Genomic DNA, 8865 nt, shown 5'->3' with positions numbered 1-8865 from the left:
TTACAGCCCACGGGCTTGCAACTAGCTGGGAGATCAGTTATCTCCTAGGTTCCGTTCGAGATGATTGAATCCATCTCGCTACGGATAGCCTCCCTCCAGTACTCTGCATCCGGAGATGTATATGCCTCTATGAGGGAGCGTGGTTCTTCATCCACTAGATAAATAATATAATCATCACCTAGAGACTTTTCAGTCCTTTGTCGCTTACTCCTCCTTAACTCCAAATCTGGAGTCTGGTCATTGACACTCGAGGGCAGAGAATATGTCCGAGATGGACCATCTGGGGCTACTACTTCCTTATCCCGCATAGGGAAGATGCTCTCAAAGAATGTCACACCCCAAGATTCCATTATGACATTTACAATGACTTCGCTCGGACCACTAGAAATCTATAAGCTGCACTGTTATGTGCATAACCCAGGAAGACACAGTCTACGGTCTTAGGGCCTAGCTTTCTCTTCTTCAGCAATGGGACATTCACCTTTGCAAGGCAGCCCCAAGTCCGAAGATGCGAAAGATCTGGCTTCCTTCCTTTAAATCCTTCATAGGGCGTGGCCTCACGGTTGCGAGGCGGCAGCCTGTTCAGGACATAGCACACCGTGAGTACTTCCTCGCCCCACCAGATGTCAGGCATCCCCCAACTTTGTAACAAAGCATTTGCTAAGTCACACACTGTTCGGTTCTTCCTTTCAGCTACCCCATTTGACTGAGGTGAATATGGAGCGGTGGTTTCATGAATGATTCCACACTCTTTGCAGTACTCATCAAAAAGGTTGGAAAGGTATTCACCTCCTCTATCAGACCATAACCTTTTAATTTTCTTGTCTAACTGGTTTTCAACTTCAGTCTTATAGATCTTAAAGTGTTCTAGTGCCTCATCTTTGGTTCTGAGTAAATAAATATAACAGAACCTGGTAGCTAGCATCATCTATCAAGGTAAGAAAGTATCTTTTACCGCCTTTTGTGATTATACCATTCATCTCACAAATATCTGAGTGAATTAGTTCTAAAGGAGTGGTACTTCTGCCTTCAACTGTATGAAACGGTTTTCTAGGCTGTTTAGCTTGCACACAAATACCACATTATACACCTTTAACATGTTTATATTTAGGAATTAAAGACATGTCACTTAATCTCTTAATGGCCTCAAAATTCACATGACACAAACGGGAATGCCATATATCATTAATGGAATCGTTATTACAGACCACATTAACATGGTAAGAAGAATGATTGTTCAAAACAAAAAGACGGAACAAACCGCCTGACTCATATGACTTTCCAACAAAAGTACCAAACTTAGACAGGACCACTTTATTAGACTTAAACACTAATTTGAGACCTTGTCGACATAACAGCGACACTGATATGAGGTTCCGGCTCATCGAGGGAACATAGAGTACGACCTTGAGCACGAGCGTCTTTCCTGAAGTTAACTTCAGGTAGACCTGTCCAGTACCTCGAACTGCTGCCGGAACACCATTTCCCATCAAGACTGGTGCGCTGCTGTATCCCTGGAATGAAGAGAACATGGATCGATCAGCACAAATATGAATAGTAGCACCGGAATCCATCCACCAGTCATCTGATGGACTTGCCATAAAGGCCTGAAGTGCATACCCTGGGGTGGAGTTAACCACCACGTTCCCTTCTTTGCGCTGAGGTGGAGGACCTTTTCCCTTCCTAAGTTTGCACCTCCGAGCTGTATGCCCGGAGACACCACAAACGTAGCAGATAAAGTCCTTTTTTTCTTCATCTTTTTGGACTTAGGTTGGTTCAGATTCTTCTGTGGAGAGTTCTTCTTCTTCTTCTGGAATTTTCTATCTCCACCCTTCTCAACAACGTGAGCCTGGAGTTGCTGGGATGGCTTGTTACTGGACCTTGCACGCTCTTCCACATTAATCGCAGCTGACAACTCAGTGAGAGTCATTTGCTTCTTCATGTGGCGGCGTGAAGTCACAAAGTCTCGCCAAGAAGGCGGGAGCTTTGCCAGTATTGCATTCACCTGAAAACTGTCTGGTCGGACGCAGCCATATTGGACCAAATCCCTAACAAGGAGTTGAATCTCCTGTAGCTGCTCCATAACAGACCTTCCCTCAGCAATTTTATGGTTGAGGTAGTTTTCCGTTGTGAATGACTCATTGCCATTGTCAACTTCAGAGAACTCGTTCTCAAGTTCAGTCCATAGACTCTTAGCGGAGGTAAAACCAGAGTACACGTCAAATAAGCGGTTCGACAAGACGTTCAGCAGACGAGACAAGCATGCCTCATTGGCTTCGTCCCACTTGGCCTTCTCCACTAGTGCGGCGGCCTTCGCTGCATCATCAGAATCATCTGATGCAACCTGGGGAACAGTCGATGTCACTAACCAAAATAATTTTAGGTCAGTGAGCCACATGCGAGTCTTAATCTGCCAGCGCTTAAAGCTTGCGCTGTCGAACGCTTCAGGCTTAATGACATCAGAACTGAAGGCCATTATACGGATTGGTTTTCTGGATTGTTGTAATATTAGAGAAATAAGTGACATGCTTTCAATATATTTAATTAGATTAAATATTATAATTCTGAATAAAACAGGCATATAACTCAGATAAATGCCATATGTAATTATAGCAGCAATGAACAATAGCAATTCTAAGACATGTAAACATGTAAAATAGCCGCTAAGGTCTATTTCAAAATTAAACATGGCTTGTAGATGAAGAAGGCAGATTAAACACATAAACACAATTGTTTATCTTTTTATATTGCTCTTAAAATAGCGGGTTGCTGTAATAAACAGCCCTCCAACGCTAAATGGTGATCAGAGATCCTCGACTAACGTGACAGTCTAATCTTACCAAATGAGAGTTTTAGATCAGATGTAATAAGCCTAATAATCAAGTATTAATACTAATAGTAAGGAGCTGTGAACTAAATAATATAACAGAATTTAACATAGGTAAACAACCTTAACAAATAGAGATATAATTAGGCACAAATAAATACTTGATGCTGAAGTTAACAACACACTAAAACCCAGACTGACATGTTGTCTCACTACACCGAAATTATCATTGAGCAATCAAATCCGTCCACATATTGCGCAATCACACCCAAGTAAAAAATACTAGCAGATTGCACAAAATTATTCAATAAATATAGAGAGGCAACAGGTAACTCACAGCACGTAGATTGTCCACGTGGAAAGACCAGCTCAGCGAACACAAGGTTCTGTCCCAGAAAACTAATTCCGCCGCCCACGTCCGGGCCTGCACAGCAGGAGGTTGATGGAGATACTGGAGCCGCTGCCAGAGCCGAGGGAGACGTCCACGGCACCAGCCCGAGAAGAAGAACACCGCGCAGCAGGGAGCCCAAGCACCAGGCCACGGTGGACAGAGACTAGACAGAGTGCACGGCACCACACAGGTACCCAAGTAAAGCAACAGAGAGGAATACAGTACGCAACTGAGCACAGTTCCACCTCTAGATCCAACAGAGAGGATGAAGACCTCCATAAGTGCAGCAGCCAAAACCAGCAATGGCGGTGACAACTGTATCAACTAGCAGGAAAAGAAAAGTTGGAGCAGCGAGCCTCACAGTGCGATACCGGGAGGGAGAGAGTGCCCATCCTTTAAGGAGCCGACCTCCAGGAGGTTGCGCAGGAGATGGCGTGGATTTCGGCGGGAGCCGAACAGATCGGCCGCTGAGCGCCGCCGCCAGCCCCCCGCTTCCTTTCTCCCTCTGCCCGCTCACTTGCTTCCTCTTGCGGCAACCCTTTTGCCCTAGGAACGTGCGTCCTATCTACCAGCGGGCTGGGTGGGCTGCTCGGCCTTTGGTCCTTGTAGCGGCCCAGCCTGGCTGGCCATTTTTTTTAATAAGGTGAAAAACACAATATCGGACAGTGTTGGGGGCCTTCGTCCTCCGAAGGTCCTCAAAAACATGATTTGACAATGTTTTCCAAGTGGATTATGTGAACAGGTACCTTCGGACTCAGAATTACGAACATGAAGTGCGGTCAGGACGAAGCCTGAACCAGACGAAGGACGGGCTGATTACCAAGCTCCACGAAGGATGGTGCACAGCCGAAGCTGTGCGCAGGGAAGCTTCGTCGCGATAGCAGAGAGGGGAACCGACTTAAAGATGAAAAGACTACGTGGACCTTGTCAGATTTCCATAAGTCATTGACAAATGTAATGGACATAAATGTAATTTTACGTGGGCTGTGTCCCGCGTCTATAAATAGATGAACAGTATTCCCGTACTGTTCACGCTGACTTGGCATTTGCTTTTGCGTCACGCTTGTACTTTTTATCTTCTCTCAGGACCGAAGGTACATTTGTAATTTGAAATCATTTCTATTTTTCCATGTTAATAAAATAGAAATGATTCTATGATGATGCTTATATTATATTTCATGCTTTATATGAATCCTTCGTCATTACTTGTTATGTTTACGAAGGTATGTCTCTTATGACCTTCGTCCAAAACTCATTATTTCCCGAAGGGACATAATGCTTCGAAGGACGAAGGACTTTAACACTTAACATTTTTTATGTTGCCTTGTTCTTAACTCTTAGCATTTGAGAACAAGTCCCCAACATTGGCGCCCACCTCCGGTGAACTCACTTCCATTTCCTGAGCTTTTCGACACCTTCGGCAAGCATCAGCTTCGTCATGCCGCCGAAGAAGGCTTCAGCACCAGGGGCTGGCACGCTGCAGCCGCTGGACCCCAATCAAGACGTCCTTTCTCTCAGAGAGGCACGAAGCCAGAAGAGGAAGGCTACCAGTCCAACACATCCGGAGGATGATCTAGATCAGGAGATTCAGAATCTGGAAATCCTTCAGCAGCAGGTTCAACGCAGGAAGGAGAAGATGGCCAGGCTAGCTGAACTGCAGAGGCAGATAGATGAAGCCTCTGAAGAAGTTCGTCATCTTGCTCAGGATGAGCAACACCGAAGGCCTCAGCATCAAGACCTTCATCAGGAGGGCTTTCACAACGAAGACGACTGGTATGACAATTTCCATCGTGGGAATTTTGTTTTTGATGATGCTTCTCCCCTGTCCGCTGAGTTACAGGCTACACCTTGGCCTCCGTCCTACAAGCCGCCTCAGCTCCCCGTATTTGATGGCCATTCAGACCCGAAGCAGTTCTTGATGAGCTACGAAGCAACAGTGTCTTCGTACGGTGGCAATGCTTCAGTCATGGCCAAATCTTTCGTTATGGCTGTCAGAAGTGTTGCTCAAACCTGGTATTCCTCCCTTCGACCAGGAACGATCACTTCATGGCAGAAGCTGAAGGATTTGTTGTTAACCAGTTTTCAAGGATTTCAGACGAAGCCGGTCACTGCTCAGGCTCTGTTCCAGTGCACTCAGGACCACGAAGAATACCTTCAGGCATATGTCCGAAGGTTCTTGCGTTTGAGGGCACAGGCACCAACGGTGCCCAATGAAATTGTCATTGAGGCCATGATCAAGGGGCTTCGGCCAGGTCCGTCAGCTCAGTACTTCGCCAGAAAGCCTCCTCAAACTTTGGAGAAGCTTCTCCAGAAAATGGACGAATACATTCGGGCCGACAATGACTTTCGCCAAAGAAGGGAGGAGGCTTTCAGATTTTCTGAAATGACCAGGGGCTTCGGAGGGAGGTTTTACCCGAGGCATGTGAGATCAATTCACAATTCTACGCAAAATGATGACAGAGGAAGCCAACAGCAAAGGCCACAATGCTCCTCGCAGGCTTCTGGACAACAGCAAAGCTCCTTCCGGCCACCAGCTCCAAGAGGCAGAGGCGCCAGGGGCTTCGGAGGAAGATTTGGCGATCAACCAAGAAGAATCTTTTGCTTATTCTGCGGTGAGAACAAAGGCCATACTACCAGGATGTGCCATGTTACTATACAGAAGCAAAAGGAAATAGCTGAAGCAGCAGCACAACAAGCCCAGCCGAAGCAGGTCATGCATACAGCTTCGTATCATTCGCCCTACATCCCAGAATATGTGGGCAACCATCCTGCAGTCTCTGCTGCTTCGGCAAGTCAGCCTTCAGCTTCCTGGCAACAGCCTCCGCCTCCACCTCCGTTGCAACAAGGTCAGCAGCCAGAAGGGAGCCAATATGCTCCACATCAAAGGGACTTCAGAGAACAGTCCGAAGCTCGCACGGTCAACAGCACCGTGCCAGAATCAAAGCACATCTATTGACAAATATCCTACCTTAATAGCAATCTTTTTCATTCAGTTTTATTTTCTGCAATAAAGGACATTGTTCAGGTTTTCATGTAATTAGTTTCGTTGATTCCTACAAGAAAAATATGTTTTCTTCACAGGTTTGTGATAATAAAAAGGACCTTCGGACTACCGAAAATCCTTCGAAGCAACAAAAAGTCGTTCTAAGGAACGCAGAGTAAGCCTGACGAAGTCACAAAAAGTCGTTCCGAAGGGAGCGCAGTGTAAGTTTTCTGCTCCAAAGTCGTTCCAAAAGGAATGCAGAGCATACAGCGAAAAGTCAACGCTGATACCGCCTAAGTAAAAGGCGAAGAAGCTCCAAAGACGTTCCTAAGGGAATGCAGAGCTTATACCGCCTAAGTAAAAGGCGAAGAAGCTCCAAAGACGTTCCTAAGGGAATGCAGAGCTTATTCCGCCTAAGTAAAAGGCGAAGAAGCTCCAAAGACGTTCCTAAGGGAATGCAGAGCTTACAGCGAAGAATCAGTGCTGATACAAAAATATTGTGTGGGGATATGTGTGTATCTTTCGGAACAAATGTCATCTACGTAGCATAACATCATCACATCATTTTGCATAGCATAAGCATCATACATCATGTTGCATATGGCACAAGAAGGGGACACAATATTGATCTTCGGAAGTATGATTTGAAAGAGTGAAAATCGTGGTCACAAGAAGGGGACACAATATTGATCTTCGGAAGTATGATCTGAAAGAGTGAAAATCGTGGTCACAAGGAGACACAATCTTCATCTTCGAAGTATAGCTTCGAGAATTTTTTTTACGAAGCTTGGATATTCTTCACGAAGCATGAAAAGAAGGGAAGGTGTTTTTTCGCCAGACTCAAAAACGGTACGTGTGTAAAGTTTCATGCATCGTAAAGAATTGAGTAGCAAAAATAGATATATTACATTCGGGGTTACAAAGTGTTACATTATATTACATTTCCGAGGTTTTTTACAAAAATGTTTAATCCTCTCTCAAAACGACTTCTGCAGCTTCATTCAGAAGCCGATTGACGACTTCGTCCATAATATCTTCGGCCATCTTTTTAATTTCGTCGTCCCCCTTCGGCTGAGGGCCCGAAGGCGCTTTAGTAGGATCTGAAGCAGGACACGACTACATTACTATTACAAATCGCAAACAGATCTTAAAAGCCTAAAGATTACAACACGGTAAAAACTATTATTTAGTACCTAATTGACCTTCGGACTCTGTGCTCTTTTTAGCAGCCTTAGCCACTTCTCTAGCATCATGGATGCCCTTTTCACTTCTCTGAATAATTTCTCTTGCCATTTCTCGGCCACCGTTATCCCAGATATCAGTAAAAAACTTTCCACCAATTATGCTAGCTTCGGCCGAAGGATCTTTTGTATCTTCAAAGGACAAAGCAGCTTCGAACTGTGCTAAAATTTTCACATGCTCACAGCCCTTCTTCTCTAAAATGGTGGCAATCCCTCTGGCGCCAGAGAAGGCACATATATCTCCTCGGCTATTTAAAATTTCTTCGAAGGCTTCAGCTTCGTGGTCAATCCATTCAATGACACTTTCGGGATTGCCCCTCAAAAAATTTTCTTCACTTGAGAATGCGCCGACTTTGGCGAAGCTATCCTTTAATTTTTTAACACAATCTACAGATTTATTGTAGCATTTCTTTTTGGACGAACGAAGCTCTTCAACAGTCACTTCCAGATGATCTGCCCATTGATCGCTGAGTTCACGCTTTGTTTCTTCAAGTATACGTTCTTCTTTGGCTCTGGCCAGTTGTTTCCGAAGGTCTTCAATTTCGCGTTTCTGAGCTTCAGCTTGACTTTTGAAAGCAGCTTCGTCCTCCTTTATTTTATCTATCAATGAGTATAATATTTTGTCTTTTTCGAGACCTTCGTTCCTCAGTTCAATTACTTCGGAACGAAGGTTGCTCAGGGCTATAGTACATCCTTCGTCCTCAGCATCTTTCTGTGCTCTGAGGGCATTGCTGAGTATCAGGCCCTGCAGACAGGAATATGTCTGTGTCAATAGTTTTAAACAAACGAAAAATTTTGAATTCAACAAAAATATAAGAATTCCATTTGTCGCACCTTTAAACTGTTGTAAGCTAGGCTGTCAGCCAGATCGTTCTTTGACAGCACCGAAAGTCCGTCTTCTAAAGTTGGAAATCCGAAGCTTCTGCTCATCTCCCGACAGACAGAAATTTCCTTGCTGTCGGGGAGGCAATACAAGAAATCTTCTTCTCCACTGCCATTAAATATCAACGCCCCCTTTGGATATTTCAACTTTTGGGCATAGTGTTGAGCCTCTTGTTCTTCTTTTTCTGTTAATTTTTTCCCCGAAGCATGACGAAAAATATAATCACGAATTTTGGATGCTTCGGGGGTAACAACACCAGTTCCTTCAGCAAAAGTTGGCTTTGTTATTTTTTCTGCCTCACTTTCCAAGGTTTTTGCCTTTGAGGGCTCTGAGGGCCCAGCTTCGGCTTCAGTATCTTGCTCTGGAGCTTTAGAACCCGAAGCTTCGACTGTTGTTTCAGGAGTGACGGCAGCCTTCTTCGGAGGGGTGCTTGAAGATTTGATCGTTTCCAGCACATCTAGCACATTAGCCATTCTCCTTCTTTTCGGAGTCACTGCTGGCACTTTTTGATTACTTACTGTTTCAATGTTTGCCACAGGA

This window comes from Zea mays, chromosome 9 (genome assembly GCF_902167145.1).
Source record: "Zea mays cultivar B73 chromosome 9, Zm-B73-REFERENCE-NAM-5.0, whole genome shotgun sequence".
Classification (NCBI taxonomy): Eukaryota; Viridiplantae; Streptophyta; class Magnoliopsida; order Poales; family Poaceae; genus Zea; species Zea mays.
Note: the sequence above shows the minus strand (reverse complement) of the source record.